Genomic DNA, 18,740 nt, shown 5'->3' on the forward strand with positions numbered 1-18,740 from the left:
GCGGTGTGTTCAGGTGAGTTCATAGCGGTGTGTTCAGGTGAGTTCATAGCTGTGTGTTCAGGTGAGTTCATAGCAGTGTGTGTTGAGGTGAGTTCATAGCTGTGTGTTCAGGTGAGTTCATAGCGGTGTGTTCAGGTGAGTTCATAGCTGTGTGTTCAGGTGAGTTCATAGCTGTGTGTTCAGGTGAGTTCATAGCGGTGTGTTCAGGTGAGTTCATAGCGGTGTGTTCAGGTGAGTTCATAGCGGTGTGTTCGGGTGAGTTCATAGCTGTGTGTTCAGGTGAGTTCATAGCTGTGTGTTGAGGTGAGTTCATAGCGGTGTGTTCAGGTGAGTTCATAGCTGTGTGTTCAGGTGAGTTCATAGCTGTGTGTTCAGGTGAGTTCATAGCGGTGTGTTCAGGTGAGTTCATAGCGGTGTGTTCAGGTGAGTTCATAGCTGTGTGTTCAGGTGAGTTCATAGCGGTGTGTTGACGTGAGTTCATAGCTGTTTTGAGGTGAGTTCATAGCTGTGTGTTCAGGTGAGTTCATAGCGGTAGGTTCAGGTGAGTTCATAGCGGTGTGTTCAGGTGTGTTCATAGCTGTGTTCAGGTGAGTTCATAGCGGTGTGTTGAGGTGAGTTCATAGCTGTGTTGAGGTGAGTTCATAGCGGTGTGTTCAGGTGAGTTTATAGCAGTGTGTTGAGGTGAGTTCATAGCAGTGTGTTGAGGTGAGTTCATAGCGGTGTGTTGAGGTGAGTTCATATCGGTGTGTTCAGGTGAGTTCATAGCTGTGTGTTGAGGTGAGTTCATAGCTGTGTGTTGAGGTGAGTTCATAGCGGTGTGTTCAGGTGAGTTCATAGCTGTGTGTTGAGGTGAGTTCATAGCGGTGTGTTGAGGTGAGTTCATAGCTGTGTGTTGAGGTGAGTTCATAGCAGTGTGTTGAGGTGAGTTCATAGCTGTGTGTTGAGGTGAGTTCATAGCGTTGTGTTGAGGTGAGTTCATAGCGGTGTGTTCAGGTGAGTTCATAGCGGTGTGTTCAGGTGAGTTCATAGCGGTGTGTTCAGGTGAGTTCATAGCGGTGTGTTCAGGTGTGTGCATAGCTGTGTTCAGATGAGTTCATAGCAGTGTGTTGAGGTGAGTTCATAGCTGTGTGTTGAGGTGAGTTCATAGCGTTGTGTTGAGGTGAGTTCATAGCTGTGTTGAGGTGAGTTCATAGCGGTGTGTTCAGGTGAGTTTATAGCGGTGTGTTCAGGTGAGTTCATAGCAGTGTGTTGAGGTGAGTTCATAGCGGTGTGTTGAGGTGAGTTCATATCGGTGTGTTCAGGTGAGTTCATAGCTGTGTGTTGAGGTGAGTTCATAGCTGTGTGTTGAGGTGAGTTCATAGCGGTGTGTTCAGGTGAGTTCATAGCTGTGTGTTGAGGTGAGTTCATAGCGGTGTGTTGAGGTGAGTTCATAGCTGTGTGTTGAGGTGAGTTCATAGCAGTGTGTTGAGGTGAGTTCATAGCGGTGTGTTGCGGTGAGTTCATAGCGTTTCTGTTGAGGTGAGTTCGTAGCGGTGTGTTCAGGTGAGTTCGTAGCGGTGTGTTCAGGTGAGTTCGTAGCGGTGTGTTCAGGTGAGTTCATAGCGGTGTGTTCAGGTGAGTTCATAGCGGTGTGTTCAGGTGAGTTCATAGCGGTATGTTCAGGTGAGTTCATAGCGGTGTGTTCAGGTGTGTTCATAGCTGTGTTCAGGTGAGTTCATAGCGGTGTGTTGAGGTGCGTTCATAGCTGTGTTGAGGTGAGTTCATAGCGCTGTGTTCAGGTGAGTTCATAGCAGTGTGTTGAGGTGAGTTCATAGCGGTGTGTTGAGGTGAGTTCATATCGGTGTGTTCAGGTGAGTTCATAGCTGTGTGTTGAGGTGAGTTCATAGCTGTGTGTTGAGGTGAGTTCATAGCGGTGTGTTCAGGTGAGTTCATAGCTGTGTGTTGAGGTGAGTTCATAGCGGTGTGTTGAGGTGAGTTCATAGCGGTGTGTTGAGGTGAGTTCATAGCTGTGTGTTGAGGTGAGTTCATAGCTGTGTGTTCAGGTGAGTTCATAGCGGTGTGTTGACGTGAGTTCATAGCTGTTTTGAGGTGAGTTCATAGCTGTGTGTTCAGGTGAGTTCATAGCGGTAGGTTCAGGTGAGTTCATAGCGGTGTGTTCAGGTGTGTTCATAGCTGTGTTCAGGTGAGTTCATAGCGGTGTGTTGAGGTGAGTTCATAGCTGTGTTGAGGTGAGTTCATAGCGGTGTGTTCAGGTGAGTTTATAGCAGTGTGTTGAGGTGAGTTCATAGCAGTGTGTTGAGGTGAGTTCATAGCGGTGTGTTGAGGTGAGTTCATATCGGTGTGTTCAGGTGAGTTCATAGCTGTGTGTTGAGGTGAGTTCATAGCTGTGTGTTGAGGTGAGTTCATAGCGGTGTGTTCAGGTGAGTTCATAGCTGTGTGTTGAGGTGAGTTCATAGCGGTGTGTTGAGGTGAGTTCATAGCTGTGTGTTGAGGTGAGTTCATAGCAGTGTGTTGAGGTGAGTTCATAGCTGTGTGTTGAGGTGAGTTCATAGCGTTGTGTTGAGGTGAGTTCATAGCGGTGTGTTCAGGTGAGTTCATAGCGGTGTGTTCAGGTGAGTTCATAGCGGTGTGTTCAGGTGAGTTCATAGCGGTGTGTTCAGGTGTGTGCATAGCTGTGTTCAGATGAGTTCATAGCAGTGTGTTGAGGTGAGTTCATAGCTGTGTGTTGAGGTGAGTTCATAGCGTTGTGTTGAGGTGAGTTCATAGCTGTGTTGAGGTGAGTTCATAGCGGTGTGTTCAGGTGAGTTTATAGCGGTGTGTTCAGGTGAGTTCATAGCAGTGTGTTGAGGTGAGTTCATAGCGGTGTGTTGAGGTGAGTTCATATCGGTGTGTTCAGGTGAGTTCATAGCTGTGTGTTGAGGTGAGTTCATAGCTGTGTGTTGAGGTGAGTTCATAGCGGTGTGTTCAGGTGAGTTCATAGCTGTGTGTTGAGGTGAGTTCATAGCGGTGTGTTGAGGTGAGTTCATAGCTGTGTGTTGAGGTGAGTTCATAGCAGTGTGTTGAGGTGAGTTCATAGCGGTGTGTTGCGGTGAGTTCATAGCGTTTCTGTTGAGGTGAGTTCATAGCGGTGTGTTCAGGTGAGTTCGTAGCGGTGTGTTCAGGTGAGTTCGTAGCGGTGTGTTCAGGTGAGTTCATAGCGGTGTGTTCAGGTGAGTTCATAGCGGTGTGTTCAGGTGAGTTCATAGCGGTATGTTCAGGTGAGTTCATAGCGGTGTGTTCAGGTGTGTTCATAGATGTGTTCAGGTGAGTTCATAGCGGTGTGTTGAGGTGCGTTCATAGCTGTGTTGAGGTGAGTTCATAGCGCTGTGTTCAGGTGAGTTCATAGCAGTGTGTTGAGGTGAGTTCATAGCGGTGTGTTGAGGTGAGTTCATATCGGTGTGTTCAGGTGAGTTCATAGCTGTGTGTTGAGGTGAGTTCATAGCTGTGTGTTGAGGTGAGTTCATAGCGGTGTGTTCAGGTGAGTTCATAGCTGTGTGTTGAGGTGAGTTCATAGCGGTGTGTTGAGGTGAGTTCATAGCGGTGTGTTGAGGTGAGTTCATAGCTGTGTGTTGAGGTGAGTTCATAGCGGTGTGTTGAGGTGAGTTCATAGCGGTGTGTTGAGGTGAGTTCATAGCAGTGTGTTTTCTCTTTCTGGTGTGAAATGGACCCCCAGTGCTGAGAGAGCCGGGCCACAGCCTGCAGCTCGATGCCCGGTACCGTCAGCTCTACTCATCTGCACTAGTGGAAAACCTAGAGGAACATGGCATCCTTTTACCCCCTATAACCCTCTCAGAGAGACTGTTGGAGGTGATTCAAGTCACCCAATCAGAAATGAGCTATGGAATCCACCATTATTCACCCCCTGCTTCATCCACCCGCCCCCCCCCCTGCCCTCAACCAGGCCGCCATAATGCCCCCTCTAAATCTTCCCTCTGACCAGGACTGCCCCTGTTCAGGACAGCTGCAAAGTGGCCCATTTGTTTTCAAGGCACAGCCAGAAGCAGAGTGAGTGCTGTGGGGACGTAGTCAGTCAGTCAGTCACTTCCTGGTTGGCCAAAGCTCTCTGAGCCTCTCCTGCTCTTTAAAAAAGCATCTGCCAACGCCAGGCAAACAAGCGCTCAGCTTTGACGGAGCTTTACGCCAGTCTTTGATACGTCTCCTAATCTCCCCTAAACTATCCCACTGGTTTTAACTCCCTCACGCGTTGGCTCATGTCTTATAACTTAAGAGTTTATCGTTACGGGCTAAATTTAGATACTTTTCCTTCCTAAGATTAAATCTATAGGCTGCTTGGCTTAGAGTGTGTTTTGAGTGCAAAATTATAAATCTTCACAATATTGCCGTCTAAAGGATGGAAATGTGTCTTTTGTTTCATCATCTCGTTAGATCCTCTCTGCTACAGAACCATTCAATTTCAGATTAAAATATTTCAAACAAACTTGAGAGACAATCGTCTGGATGGCAAAGATAATATTTTATCTTCGCCCTTTAACCCACATCATCTCTTTATGATTATGATACATCATCCAAAACAAACATTTTCCAAGGGCCTACAGTTCATACAATACCAAAGTGAAGGGCAGGTGTAGTAAGGAGGATCCAAAAAAACCAGGTCAGACACCCACTCAAAAACATGATTTCCTCCTTGCGCTGCATCGGATCACTAGCTGGCACGCTTTATTTTTAGAGCCTTTCCCCCTCCTCTATCTCTCCTCCTCTCCTCCTCCAATCACCCAGGCCCATTCCGCCCAGAGCCCAGGAGAGTTGGTCTCTTTATTGTGAGGGAGCCCACCTGTCTGCCTGCGTGTCAGGCCGGCCCCCGGTGGGGCTCTCTGGTAAATTCCAGCATTAAAACCCATTACAGAGCTATCAGCCCCCTCATAATGCTGTCTAACGACCTCATTTCCCTAAGTGTCAGTCCCGTCAGTCACCGGCGGCTCCTCTGGCCCGGCTGCGTCTGGTGGATCCCGCCCGCTCTGAGGCATCGCCTGGCCCGGACCGGCCTCATCAGAAACAGGATAGAACGCTCAGTCTTTGGAAATATGTCAAGGCAAAGTGACTGGGGACACGGGTGGGGGCGAGGGGGGTGAGGGGGGGGGGTGGATATTCCATTTGCCATATCCTCTCTATTAGTCAGAGCAGCACAGTCGATCAGAGGCCCATTTTGATTTGAAGGAAGGCAGGCAGGGGAGAGAATTGGGACATGGGAAAATGGCTGCCGGTCACGGCTTGGCTATTCCAGCTCAGCCGAATCAGTCAAGAGGAGGAAGTGTGTATGAAAATGGATTATTACCGAACTGCGAGAGAGAGAGTGAGAGAGAGTGAAAGAGAGAGTGAAAGAGAGAGAGTGAGAGATAAAGAGAGACAGAGAGAGAGAGAGTGTGAGAGATAGAGAAAGAGAGAGAGAGTGAGAGAGAGTGAAAGAGAGTGAGAGAGACAGAGAGAGACAGAGTGAAAGAGACAGAGTGAGTGAGAGAGAGAGAGAGAGAGAGAGAGAGAGAGAGAGAGAGAGAGAGAGAGAGAGAGAGAGAGAGAGAGAGAGAGAGAGAGAGAGAGAGAGAGCATGTCTATGTGTGTGTCCACTCGCTGTCTCCTCTCCCTCCTGTCCTGTCCCCAGGTCCCTCTGCACACGTCTCTCTGAAGTCATTTGGTAAATAGGGAAAGGCCCCCTAGGCCACACAGGGCCGGACCCTCTTCTAGGACTGGATAATTCACTTCTTTTCCTCCTTGATAATTCATTGCTTGCATATGCCAGCTAATGCATCAGCCAGTGAAACTGCCCTGGCCCTTCTCTCCCCTGACACACACACACACACACACACACACACACACAAGGGCCCAGAGGACTCGGGCAGTGAGGGGAGAGTCGGCAGAAAAATGGGGATGACAAATGAGAGCACTTCTAGATCTATGAATGAATTATGTCTCCTAAATACCTTGAGCAGAGGCAACTGTCAGCCAGCATCTATACTAATCTGCCACAAAATATGACCAGCTCTGTATTAAAAAGAGGGGGCAGGGCTGCTAGAGAATGAGGCGAGAAATGAATAGAGCAATCAGGCCATTAGAATTTGATGTCAGATTCAGCTTTGGTGGACATTTATGCATTTATCATGAAATGGTAATATCCACCCCCTCGCCATTTTAATGTAGTCCCTCCCTTGAAACAGATGAGGATTATTCAGACAGGAAAGAGATATCATTTGTTTTACAATAGCAGAGTCAGCACCGAGCACTCAGTCATGGGGAGTAAGCTACTGCAGCGATGACGGGCAGTGGGACATGCAGAGCCTGAGAGGTACTTGGGAGTTCTATGAAACCAAACTGAACGCATACAGTCGCTCATTCTTATTCAAATAAGAATGTATAAAGAGTTTTTTTTTCTGGGGTAGTCTACAGGGTAGGGGTTGGACACAACAAGTAATAAATAAATAAATAAATAAATAAATGTCTATCATTGTGCAGTATAAGCCAATAGGCTGATAGAAACACAGTGGGTCACTCACCTACATAATAGTCATGTTCACAGAGCATCAAAGACATTGTTTTAACCTTGCTATTGTTCTGCCTTCCGGAGTCATCTCATACCGGGCCATATTTCCCAGGGGAAATGTGTTTTTCAGGCCCTTCCGGTAGACCATAGCCCACGGTTCAGGGCCCCTGGAGGATGCTTCCTCCACCGCCAACAAAAAGTTGGAGAGGGCCCAAGGACGATGGAATCAGGCAGGCCCTATTGTAAGAGAACTTAAACAGCTATTTCATCAGACGCAGCTTGCCTTTAAACTCAAAGTGCTTAAGAGGTGTTCTTTTTTTATTGAAGGAAAGTTGGATTATTCTAAATAAGAATGCCCACACTCAGTTCCACCGTATATTGGGCCAGTAAGGGGCACAAATTCAAGTGTGCAAACTGATTTTCTTCACACAAAAAAGAAGTTATTTATTAAAGCCATTAAACCTCATCAGTTTATAGCGTACTGTCAACACTGGTGTAGGGTGACACAAGAAGAAGGTCCTGGGTCTTTCTGTGTGGAGTTGCATGTTCTCCCCATGTTACTAGGGTTTCCCTCATAAAGAGCCCAATGCGAAAAACATGCAGAAGAATAGTTCGCTCACGCTGTCTGTCCCTGACGAAGATTGACAGGAGTACTGGGATTGGTCCCCGGGCGTGGCTCATGCATGCCCCCTACTGTCTGCCCTTGGGGGAAGGGCGATGGGATAGGTTAAGAGCAGGAGAAGGATTTCATCAGTGGACACTCCTGTCACTCGTGTGTGTGTGTGTGTGTGTGTGTGTGTGTGTGTGTGTGTGTGTGTGTGTGTGTGTGTGTGTGTGTGTGTGTGTGTGTGTGTGTTTCAGCGTCGCCACCTCCCTACACCGTGTGATGTGTGTTTCCCTGTATGACGAATAAAGATGTTTATTTGTTTGTTTGTAGCTGGTGTATCCAGGCAGTGGGTGTGGCAGATTCCTCTGGCCATCTGCTGTGCTTCCTGGAGCTCAGCAGACCCCCGCATGGTATCTGGAAAGCAGATGGAGGAGCTTGAGAGCAGTGGAGAAGAGGGGGTGGGGGTTGGATGAAGAGGCACGAGGGAGAACATAGGAGGCTATATACTGTGGATAATAGGCAGGAAGCTACCTTATAGGTGTAACAGTGTAAATACGTTTGGTTAATTCCTGCATGAATTGGGAACACTGCCATCTCCTGGCGGAGTATGTTATTACCTCCAGCCCAGGACGAAGACGGGAGAGGAGGTTATGTTTTTGGTGCTGTGTGTTAGTTATGTATTTTGTTAGTTCATTAGTTAGCAGAATTACGCAAAAACTACCAGATCAGTGTTCATGAAACTCGGTGGAGCGGCTCTGAATCACAGGGCGGATCCAATGATTATTTATCACTTTTGTTAACATTGGCAGGTAGGGAATAAGCCTTGTTACATTATACAAAACAACGCAATCAGGTGTTTATTTTTAACATTGCAAGAGACATCCTTCTCTAAACTAGAAACGGCCTTTCCACTGGTTTCCGGCAGGTTCAATACAATGTATTACATACAATACAGTGCATACAGAGCATGATACACATTTAAAAAACATGGACATACAATTAATATAATAGCATACATACAGTTGATATAGTGCAATAGGGCAAGCTAATGAGGGAAGAAATTATACAAACGCGTATGTAATATTTAGATGCTGACGACATGCATCATGGGCGAAGGTCTGTGATCACTGAGTGTCCTTCTAGTTAAAGTGTGCAATTATGGAGAATTATGGAGACTGGCAGGGGGAATTGAGTGATGAATCATGTCAAGATGAAATGTGCAAAAAGGGTTGTTAGATCCACTACAGATTCTCATACACCTTAGCTTGCATCTACTCCAAACCCTCCTTTTGGGGCTTCGGATCTCATAGTTCAGAACAGTTCCAGTCTATTAATATGCCTACTAGTCAGAGTGAGCCAAGTTAACAGTCTGAGCCCTCAATCAATCAGGTTCTAGATTCACAGTATCATGTCAAAGGTGTCACCCAAAGGAAGGTGAAGGCACCACGTACCTCTAGAGGGGAGGGTTCAGATATGGTTACCATGGTTATTTGGTGAAGGGAAGATATAATGAGAAGTTACAGCTGCTGCGCAGCACTGGGTCGGGGCCAGGGGGAGTGAGATGAAGAAGGAGACAAATTACAAATATATGAGGGTCTAGGTGAACACATATACACACAAACTGGGGCAAGCATATGTTTTCCTGTTAGCTGCTAGTTAGTTGATGGAACCATGTTTGAGGTTGTGACATGGCCACAGCTCTTTTCTGTCCTGTCCACACAGTAAACTGGCCACCGACCTCAGTACTGCTCATATTTCACCATAGGGTCAAAACTCACCTCTTCAAGAAGTACTACTAAGATTGTCCCTCTTAAAGGGATATTCTGGAATTTTTTAACTAGGGCCTTATTTTAGACTTACCTATGATGTCTGTGACTGATGGAGATAATTTTCAGTTAATTCCATGCTGTAGATACCTTTGGATCATTCCAATTTCCACTGATGGCTAATGCTAGTGCAACCCTATTAAGTCACGTTAGTCTGTCCAAACAGCACCCCCAAAAACCCAAACGCACCCAAAAATAAATTAAATATGAATAAAGTCTCTCAGGGATTATTTTGTGTCAATTTACCATCCATTTTGAATTCAAACTATCGTGTAATTTGTTCTGGTTTGTGGAATTTATATTTCTGTCTGTGAGTCAGCAGGTGGAGTAACACTCAGATCCAGCTAGAGCATATAATAATATAGGTCCCAAAACCAGAACTCTCCATTTCTCTTCTGTCCTAATACTCCTAGACCTGTCAGCAGCATTTGACCACCAGATCCTCCTCTCCACCCTCGAGGAGAAAGGCGTCGCTGCTGGCTCTGCACGCTCCCTGTTTGCATCCTACCTGACGGACCGCTCCTACCAGGGGACATGGAGTGGGTCAATGTCGGAACCGCGTATTCTGACTACGGGGGTCCCACAAGGGTCTGTCCTGGGTCCTCTCCTTTTGTCCCTCTACAATACATCTCTGGGCTCTGTCATTCGCTCACATGGTCCTGTCATTTCCCCCTTCTGATACACAAGTGGAGACACGCATAGCTGGTTGCTTGGCTGACATCTTGGAGTGGATAATGACACATCACCTCAAGCTCAATCTGGACAAGACTGAGCTGCTGTTCCTCCTGGGGAAGGGCTGCCCGCACCGAGACCTGACCATCACCATTGAAGACACAGTGGTGACGCCGACTCAGACTGCAAGGAATCTGGGTGTGACCCTAGATGACCAACTGTCGTTTTCCGCACATGTCACATCCGTCACACGCTCCTGCAGATTCATGCTCTACAACATCAGGAGGATTCGCCCTTTCCTCACTGATGAAACGGCGCAGGTGCTCATCCAGGCCCTGGTCATCTCCCGCCTGGACTACTGCAACTCCCTCCATGCTGGGGCTCCGGCGTCAGCCATTAAACTCCTGGAACTTGTCCAGAAAGCTGCTGCACGCCTGGTGTTCAACCACCCCAAGTTCTCCCACACAACGTCCCTTCTCCATTCCCTACACTGGCTCCCTGTAGCAGCTCGCATCCAGTTTAAAACTCTGGCACCAGCCTACAGGGCAATGAAAGGAGCAGCCCCCTCCTACCTCCAGGCCATGGTCAAACCATACACCCCCTCCCGACCGCTACGCTCTGCTACCTCGGAGCGACTGGTTGCCTCATCGCTCCGAGGCCCCTGCGCGTAACCGCTCCCGGTCCGGTTCTCCCCTCATGTGCCTTACCTTGCCCTTAGTTAACTGCGTGTGGCGGGTAGGGGCCAGTGCTTAGTGCCAACCTTGGGGATGGTTGAGCCCTGGCCTATAAGGAGCTTCGCTCCACTCATAGAACTGGGGTTACAATACGTAACCATGGTTTTCAGTGAGGTAGCAGTGGGCATTTCTGTTGAGTATCCTGCCCTAAATCCAAATTGTTTAGGATAAAGATTAAATAAGTTCATTGCTTTTAAGGAGGTCAACCAGTTGTTCTGCAATTATTTTTTTTCCAGGATCTTTGAGAGAACATATGTTGTATGCTCATATTAAATACACATGAGCATACCTTTGGTGAATTTTCCCTTTTGCATAAAGGTTTTGAGGATGGGTAGCCTCTCAGTAGCTGCTTATAATGTAGCTACTCAAAGTCCACTGTGGGTGTCTGTTCATCTCTCGAGCTCGACACAGATCTAATATTATGATGATCATCTTTCACATGTACTGTAGAGATGTTGAAATTGTCTATTTGATATAGATTACACTATTAACATACCATTAAAAGTGCACTATTGTTGTCTATGCATTTCCTCCTCATTGATCTAACCACCATTTTTCCCATATAACACAATTCCATTGGAGGAGGTTATACGGTATATGCAACACTTTTTTCTGGGCTGGATGAGTTTTTAATTTTTTAAGTTTTTAATCTCCACCCTCGAGGAGAAAGGCATCGATGGCTCTGCACACTCCCTGTTTGCATCCTACCTGACGGGCCGCTCCTACCAGGTGACATGGAGAGGGTCGACGTCGGAATCGCGTAGTCTGACTACGGGGGTTCCACAAGTGTCTGTCCTGGGTCCTCTCCTGTTTTCCCTCTACACTACATCTCTGGGCTCTGTCATTCGCTCGCATGGCTTCTCCTATCACTGCTATGCCGATGACACCCAACTGGTTCTGTCATTTCCCCCTTCTGATACAGAAGTGGAGACACGCATAGCTGGGTGCTTGGCTGACATTTCAGAGTGGATGACGACACATCACCTCAAGCTCAATCTGGACAAGACTGAGCTGTTGTTCCTCCCGGGGAAGGGCTGTCCGCACCGGGACCTGGCCATCACCATTGAAGACACAGTGGTGACCCCGACTCGGACTGCGAGGAATCTGGGTGTGACCCTGGATGACCAACTGTCATTTTCCTCACATGTCACATCCGTCACACGTTCCTGCAGATTCATGCTCTACAACATCAGGAGGATTCGCCCTTTCCTCACTAATGAAACGGCGCAGGTACTCATCCAGGCCCTGGTCATCTCCCGCCTGGACTACTGCAACTCCCTCCTCGCGGGGGCACCGGCGTCAGCCATTAAACCTCTGGAACTTGTCCAGAAAGCTGCTGCTCGCCTGGTGTTCAACCACCCCAAGTTCTCCCACACAACTTCCCTTCTCCGTTCCCTACACTGGCTCCCTGTAGCGGCTCGCATCCAGTTTAAAACTCTGGCGCTAACCTACAGGGCAATGAAAGGAACAGCCCCCTCCTACCTCCAGGCCATGGTCAAACCCTACATCCCCTCCCGACCACTACGCTCTGCTACCTCAGGGCGACTGGTTGCCCCGTCACTCCGAGGCTCCTGCGGTCGATCGACACGGTCACGGCTCTTCTCTGTCCTGGCCCCGCAGTGGTGGAATGAGCTGCCCACTGATGTCAGGACAGCAGAGTCGCTGCCCATCTTTCGTCGCAGGCTCAAAACTCATCTCTTCAAGAAGTACTACAACAATCCTCCCACCTAAGCACTTATTATATTATATTGCACTGTACTTTAGATTGTGATTCTTGCACTTTGCTTCAGCACTAGATTATGCTCTTAGTCACTTGTTTGTTTTAGAAAGAAGATGCACTTGTGAGTTCTGGCAAGTAGTAGTACATTGGCTCTTCCTACGTTAAATGCAATTATTGTTAGTCGCTTTGGATAAAAGCGTCTGCTAAATGACTGTAATGTAATGTAATGTAATTTAGTCCCGACAATACGCTGCTGATGAAAAGCAGCAGGATTTAAAAGGTAATGTGCTGGTTCGGCCCCTCTGTCCATGTTTTGTGGCACCTGACTCCAGACCAGATTCGATGTGCTTGCTAGTTTTTATCAGCTTGAGCTGTTAGCCTGGGTTCATTTCCTAGGCAGTAATGTTTAGCGGTGTATTCTCACTTTTTGCCAGTAGAGTGCGACATTGCACCACCTTTTGTATTCATGTGTTATTCGCCTATTAATCAGAAATCAGAAACAGTTTTTTTGTCAAGTAGGTTTTCCTACAAGGGATGTGCTTTTGTCTTAAGGTGTATAGCAATAAATATAGTGTGAGGACAAAACGGGCCAGTGCAAAATACAGTAACATAAGTCACAAATACAGGATGATAGTAGTTTATTATGCTGTGGAGCTATTATAATATCAGAAATGTAATATATTTTATTTTTGCCTAATTAGAAATAATTATACCACTGTACAATCAACGGAGCATTAGTAGACTGAGACTGTCCCTTTAGTAGGCTATATTATTATATATTATTGTCCCTTTAGTAGGCTATATTATCATTGAATCAGGATTTTGTTTATGTTTAACTCAGCAGAGCTGGCTTATTGTGCAGATGATGAACATTCATTCATCCCAGTACTGTGTGTGTCCTGTTATTGCAGCAATAAATCTCATCCACAAACTAGAGATGGTGCTCCCCAGTTTAAAAATCTTTTACAAATATCTTTTTTTTTAAACCCAACATTCCAACACTTCCTGAAAGCCGAGAAACTGCGCTTTCTAGTAATATAGGGAAAATCCAATTAATATTCAGAATATTGACACTGTACTTACAGGGTTAAAAGGGTTAAAGTGGGAGGAAGGGGTGTGGCGGGGCGTGGCCTATAGCCTCCTGGGCATCACAGGGGCACGCAAGAGAAAAGCCATCAGCACAGCTTCCCTGGCTACAGAGAGAGCCTCATGATGGCTGTGGATCAGGAGGGACAAGCAGTGGATGAATGCTTCCTGGACACAGGTCGGGAACTGATCACTCCCGGTCGGGTCGACTGGGTGAGGGGGTCTGAAGTTGAAAGACCCGAAACCCCCCATGACCCCAGGTACTATCACTGAACATGTGTCCAAGAAAGTGCATCACAAGATACCGGTACCGTAAATCCTCTAATAGTGGCCTGTATTCAATTATAGGCCGGGTCTCTTATAATGGCCGGGGGCACGGTCAACACAGACAAGCCGGCTCCCAATACAGGCCGGGTCAAAAAGTGAGGGGGAAAAACCTCTGGGCTTTACGGTAGTTTTGGTTGCTAGATTATTTTTTTAAAATTTGCCGGTGACACAGTCATATTCAAAGGGTTAATGGGCATGCGCCGTGCACGCCACCCCCGTCTGCAGCGCTCCTCCACCAGCTCTGCATATTCCCCCCTCTTCCTTTCGCTGGCCTCCTCCCAGGCCTGTCTGGGAGATATGTGAGGCCCTGTGTGAAATAGGCATTGCGAGGCCTTTATGCACTATGCATGCACGTCTTTTTTTCCCACATGGCAGTGATATTTTCTTCGCTTAGTCACAAGCACCCCCCCCGCAGACGTCTCCCCCCCCCCAGACGTCTCTCTCCTCCCCACCAGACGTCTCCTCCCCCCCAGATGTCTCTCTCCTCCCCACCAGACGTCCCCCCCCCAAGACGGCTCTAAGTCATGTAAGCGCAGTGTTTCCAGTGATGTCTTGGTTACCTTGGGCAAGTTAACTTAGCGCACCTCCATGCGCTAAAAGTCCAACAGCAGCCAAAACGCGAGGCCTTCTAAAGCGTGAGGCCCGGTGCGTCCGCCCCTTTCGCATCCCCAGCTCATTCGCTGTTCCCTGGAGGCCTGTCTGAGCTTTCGGCCAGGAAGTTGGATGTTCTCCTGCTCGTACGAAAGTGATTCCGCACCTTGATGGTTGGAAACGCTTGCTCTGGTCGATGGCAGATGGACTCAGCGACCACCTTCAGCACCTGGTCATGGCGCCAGCGATAGCGACCATCTCCAAGAGCTTTAGGACAGCTGCTGAGAATGTGCTCCGGGGTTCCTCTTCCTTGGCACAAGGGACATGCTGGTGTTTCGAGGGTTAGGGTTATGGGCTGGGCAGGACATCATACACAGACTGGATGAGAAACTTGATGCAGTAGGGTTCAGCCCTCCACAACTCGGACCATCAGATCTTCCTGTCCATTGCTTCTTCTCATCTGGTCCATGCGCCCAGTTTCCTCAACCCTACCATCTGGCTTGCATGCTGCTCCTCGACCCCAGCCCTCACTTCCTATTGGACCAGGTCCCGCCTTTCCTTGCCCTTCACTTGGTTGTAGCGTGGGGCATTCTTATCAATTAATCGACTACTGGTTGTTAAGGTTAACAGTTATCAAATAATTGAATTCCTTTAAAATTGCAACCCTAGTTATAGCTGGTTGTTGGATTGCTACCCAGTCCTGCATGGCCGCCGGTAGCCACAGATCCCACCAGTTCTGGTTGGTCCACAGCCTCATGTGCCCTCCACTTCCCTCCGGTCCTCACCTCTATGCCAGTTTGAGAGACTTTCGGCTCCATGGGTTCCTGTACTGAAGCTCCTCCCTCGCTCGGGTAACCATGAACCATGTATGTGCGGACCTGCGACCATTATACTCCCTAGTTGTACTGACAGATCCTCCCTGAGGCCACGCTCGGTCTGTTTCTGTTACTAAGTGGAATCAGAAGAGCCGGTATTCGAGGCAGTGTTGAATTGGGTCAAACACGACAGGAAGGAGAGAGAGCTCTGTCTCCCAGACATGCTCCAGTATGTTCAAATGTCTTTGCTGACCCTCTGCTCCATTACAAATGAACTGTAATCGACCCCGGGCAGACCACCCGTACTACACACCTACATGAAGGCAGTTCCCCCTTGACTTCCATGAAAACCGCTCCCTCTTGATGGATGGGTGTTCTATGACACATAAATAACAGAATGATGCTATACGCATCGGATTAACTTTTTAGGTATTTCTCCCAGTTGTTTCATGCTCCAGACGAATGGGATTTATGTTTTGTCATGTTCCAGTTCGATGCAGTCTTCCTTGTCGAGACCTTGTTGATGAAGCCAAGAGATTCCACCAGAGACTAGAGCTCAGGCGTGAAATGCAGGACCACACATCCAAGTCAGAGGCACAGTCTCCATGTCTTTAATTCCCTCATAAAAAGTACAACTGTGCAAACTAGTAGGGATTTCTGTAGTAGTTTCAGTAGTAATGAGTAGAGAATTGGGACGTATCACTTTTGTTTTGGGAATGACTACATAAAAACTACTCATTCCTTCACATTTATTATTGAATAACTACGCAATTCGTATACATTTACTACTGTACTGTATGCCTTCACAATCCCTATTGAATTATTACTTCCTTCTGAATGTGTAGTGTTGAGTAGCCTAGTACTGATCACCATTTAATTTATTTTCATTTGTCACACAAACACTTTTGAATTACTATAGGCCTACCGCATGATTATCGCTTCTGTCACACTATTTAGCTTTTGGGAAATTACTACATAAAAACTACCCATTCCTTCACATTTATTATTGAATAACACTGCTTATACAATTATGTTTCTTTCACAATCCCTATTGAATTACTTTCTTTTGTACAGTACTGTATGTGTAGTGTTGTGTCACTACTGATCACTATTGAATTTTCATTTCTTACACAAACCCTTTTGAGTTACTATTGAAAACTGACACATTTACAACAATTTGCCTATTCTGTATCATGCTATAAACGTGCATGTCAATTATTCTTATCAAACAAGAATGAGCTTACATAAACTTTATTTCAACAATGTATTATTATTATTATTATTATTATTACTACTACTTTGCTTCACAACTCTACTGGTGTGTCATGAGTAGAACATAAACTACAGATTCACTGCACCATTCCTACATGTCAGTACATAGTCACTACTACACTAGTAGGTTTTGTATAGTGATTCAGTAGTAATTTATACTTGGGCTACCAATGCTGTTGCTGAGTGAGAAAGTGGCATCCAGGAGGATGAAACTTGCTGGCCACTGCCACAGACATCATGAACTCCCAACCAGCAAGCTGGTGCTCTGGGAACCAACACACGGGCACCGATTAAGAGGACGTCCCACACCAATATACGTGGATGTACTGAGGAGGGACGCAGGACTGGGTTCTGCGGAACTGGCTGGATGTATGGAAGACCGAGAGGATTGGAGACTTCGCTGTCAAGCTCGTCTGAGGACGACCTAATGATTCTAATGAGGGTTATTGTAGTGTGATAATATTGCTTTGTTATTCTCACAAAAAAAAGTGTGGCCACCATGTTATTAATCTGGAAGGTGAATTACTGTTTTTCTAAGGTCCCAAAGACGTCCTGTTAGTTATAGGCGGACATGGCAAGGGCAACATGTAGATATTGTGGAGGAGTATGACCCTAAAATCCAAGAGTGGACATTTCTACCTGTGAGTATTTTTTGTACAGTAGCTGGACGATTTTACACAAAGCTGTTATTGTTTCATGTAATAACATTAAACGTAGTAACAATTTAGTATTTCTGTCTTATATTATGGTGTGGCTTTATTCAAAGTGCAACTCAAATGGCACTTAGTTGTACAGTATGTGTCTGACTTTGTGAAGTTAATTCCTGACATATTATTACAGAATATTGCTTAGAAGAGGTGTGACCATGCCACTGTGGTCCTCAATAACCACATGTATGTGATCAGTGGCCATGATGGTCGGTTGGTGCTCAGCTCTGTTGAGTGCTTGAACAGCAGATGAGGAAGGTGTCTGATACATGGTTGACCCCATGAGCCTCCCCCATGGCCTTGCAAGTGCCACCACATTGGGAGGTACAGTAGAGGAACCTCGCTGGTTGATAGCTTATACCCCAACAGGTGCTGCCATTGTCAGGTGCTCACAATAACAAAATGAAAGAAGTGAGTTTGACTGTACCTTACATAGGTGTTGACCTGAGTTTTTCTAGAGATATGATCCACTGTATGCTGCTGGAGGCTTGCATGTGTGTATGGTATAGAATGCTATGCCCCAAACAGTGACCAGTGGAGTTTGCTTGGGGACATGCAGACAGCCAGGGACATGAGCTGGGCTGATGGCGCCCAATAGACTCATATACTGCCTAGGTAGGTAAAGATGTTTCACACCAGTTTGCATTCGTTTTGATACACTGCACCAAGGTATAAGAGAAGCTGGGGGTAGGCTGTTTTCATACCTTGATGCAGTGTAACAAAGCTCAAGTGTGAAATATATTTACCTCTCTCTTTCCATCCTAAATAGGCTATATGCACAACTGCAGTGCTTCCTGAAATTAGACATGCTTCTCTATTTCCTATCCTACACTATTGGATGAAGTGATTAATCAGGTGTGCCTGACTGCAGCACAATGATCAGACGCACTTGATTAATCACTTCATCCAATAGTGTGAGACAGGAAATAGAGAAGCATGTCTAATTTCAGGAAGTACTGGAGTTGTGCATATAGCGAATTATCTGATGTATATTTTCACAGGTGGGTTTGATGAGGTGAACATACTCAACTCAGTGGAGCGGTATAATCCCCACACAGGACGCTGAACAAATGTCACTTCCATGGCCACCAAACAGCCAGGTGGGGTTTCCAGAGGACGATAGCAGAACTGTATCATCTGTACAGGGTGTTAGAGCTGTATGCGACTGGTCTGGTCTCTGCTGCAGATGCTAGGGTAGCCTTGCTCAATGACCATATTTACATGGTTAGTGGCATGAATGGAACTGTTGCACTTGACTTTGTGGAGGTTTATAACATAAGGACCATTCCCTGGGCTTATGTAGGGGTTACTGGCCTCCATGGATGACTGTATAACTACAGGCCAATATCCAACCTGGCCTTTCTAGATAAAATCCTGGAAAGAGCAATGTTGAAACAGCTAGAGGCATTTCTACATGACAATGGTATTTAGGACCTACCTACCTCGAAGACAGAAATTACTGTGCGAGTCTTGGTGACTATGTTTCGGAGATACAACGCCTCCTTTATGGCGTTCCTCAGGGCTCGATCCTTGGTCCACTGTTGTTTTCCCTATATACAGTATGCTCCCATTTGGAGAAATTATCCATGACCATGGGATTCATTTTCACTGTTATGCTAATGACACCCAATTATACCTTTCAGTAGCACCATACAACAAAGATGCCTTACGATGAGACACTCATGAATTAGGCGTTTTTAGAAAGAAATTATTATTATCGAAAAGTTGATGAACATAATTCTTAACCATATGTTTATGAGGTGCTATGGGGCCCTTTATAGGTTGCCCAAGGCAATTGCCGACCTTTGCCTAATGTGTAAGTCCGCCCCTGGATGGTGGCAGTGTTATGGC

The sequence above is a fragment of the Borostomias antarcticus genome, assembly GCF_949987555.1.
Source record: "Borostomias antarcticus genome assembly, chromosome: 3".
Lineage (NCBI taxonomy): Eukaryota > Metazoa > Chordata > Actinopteri > Stomiiformes > Stomiidae > Borostomias > Borostomias antarcticus.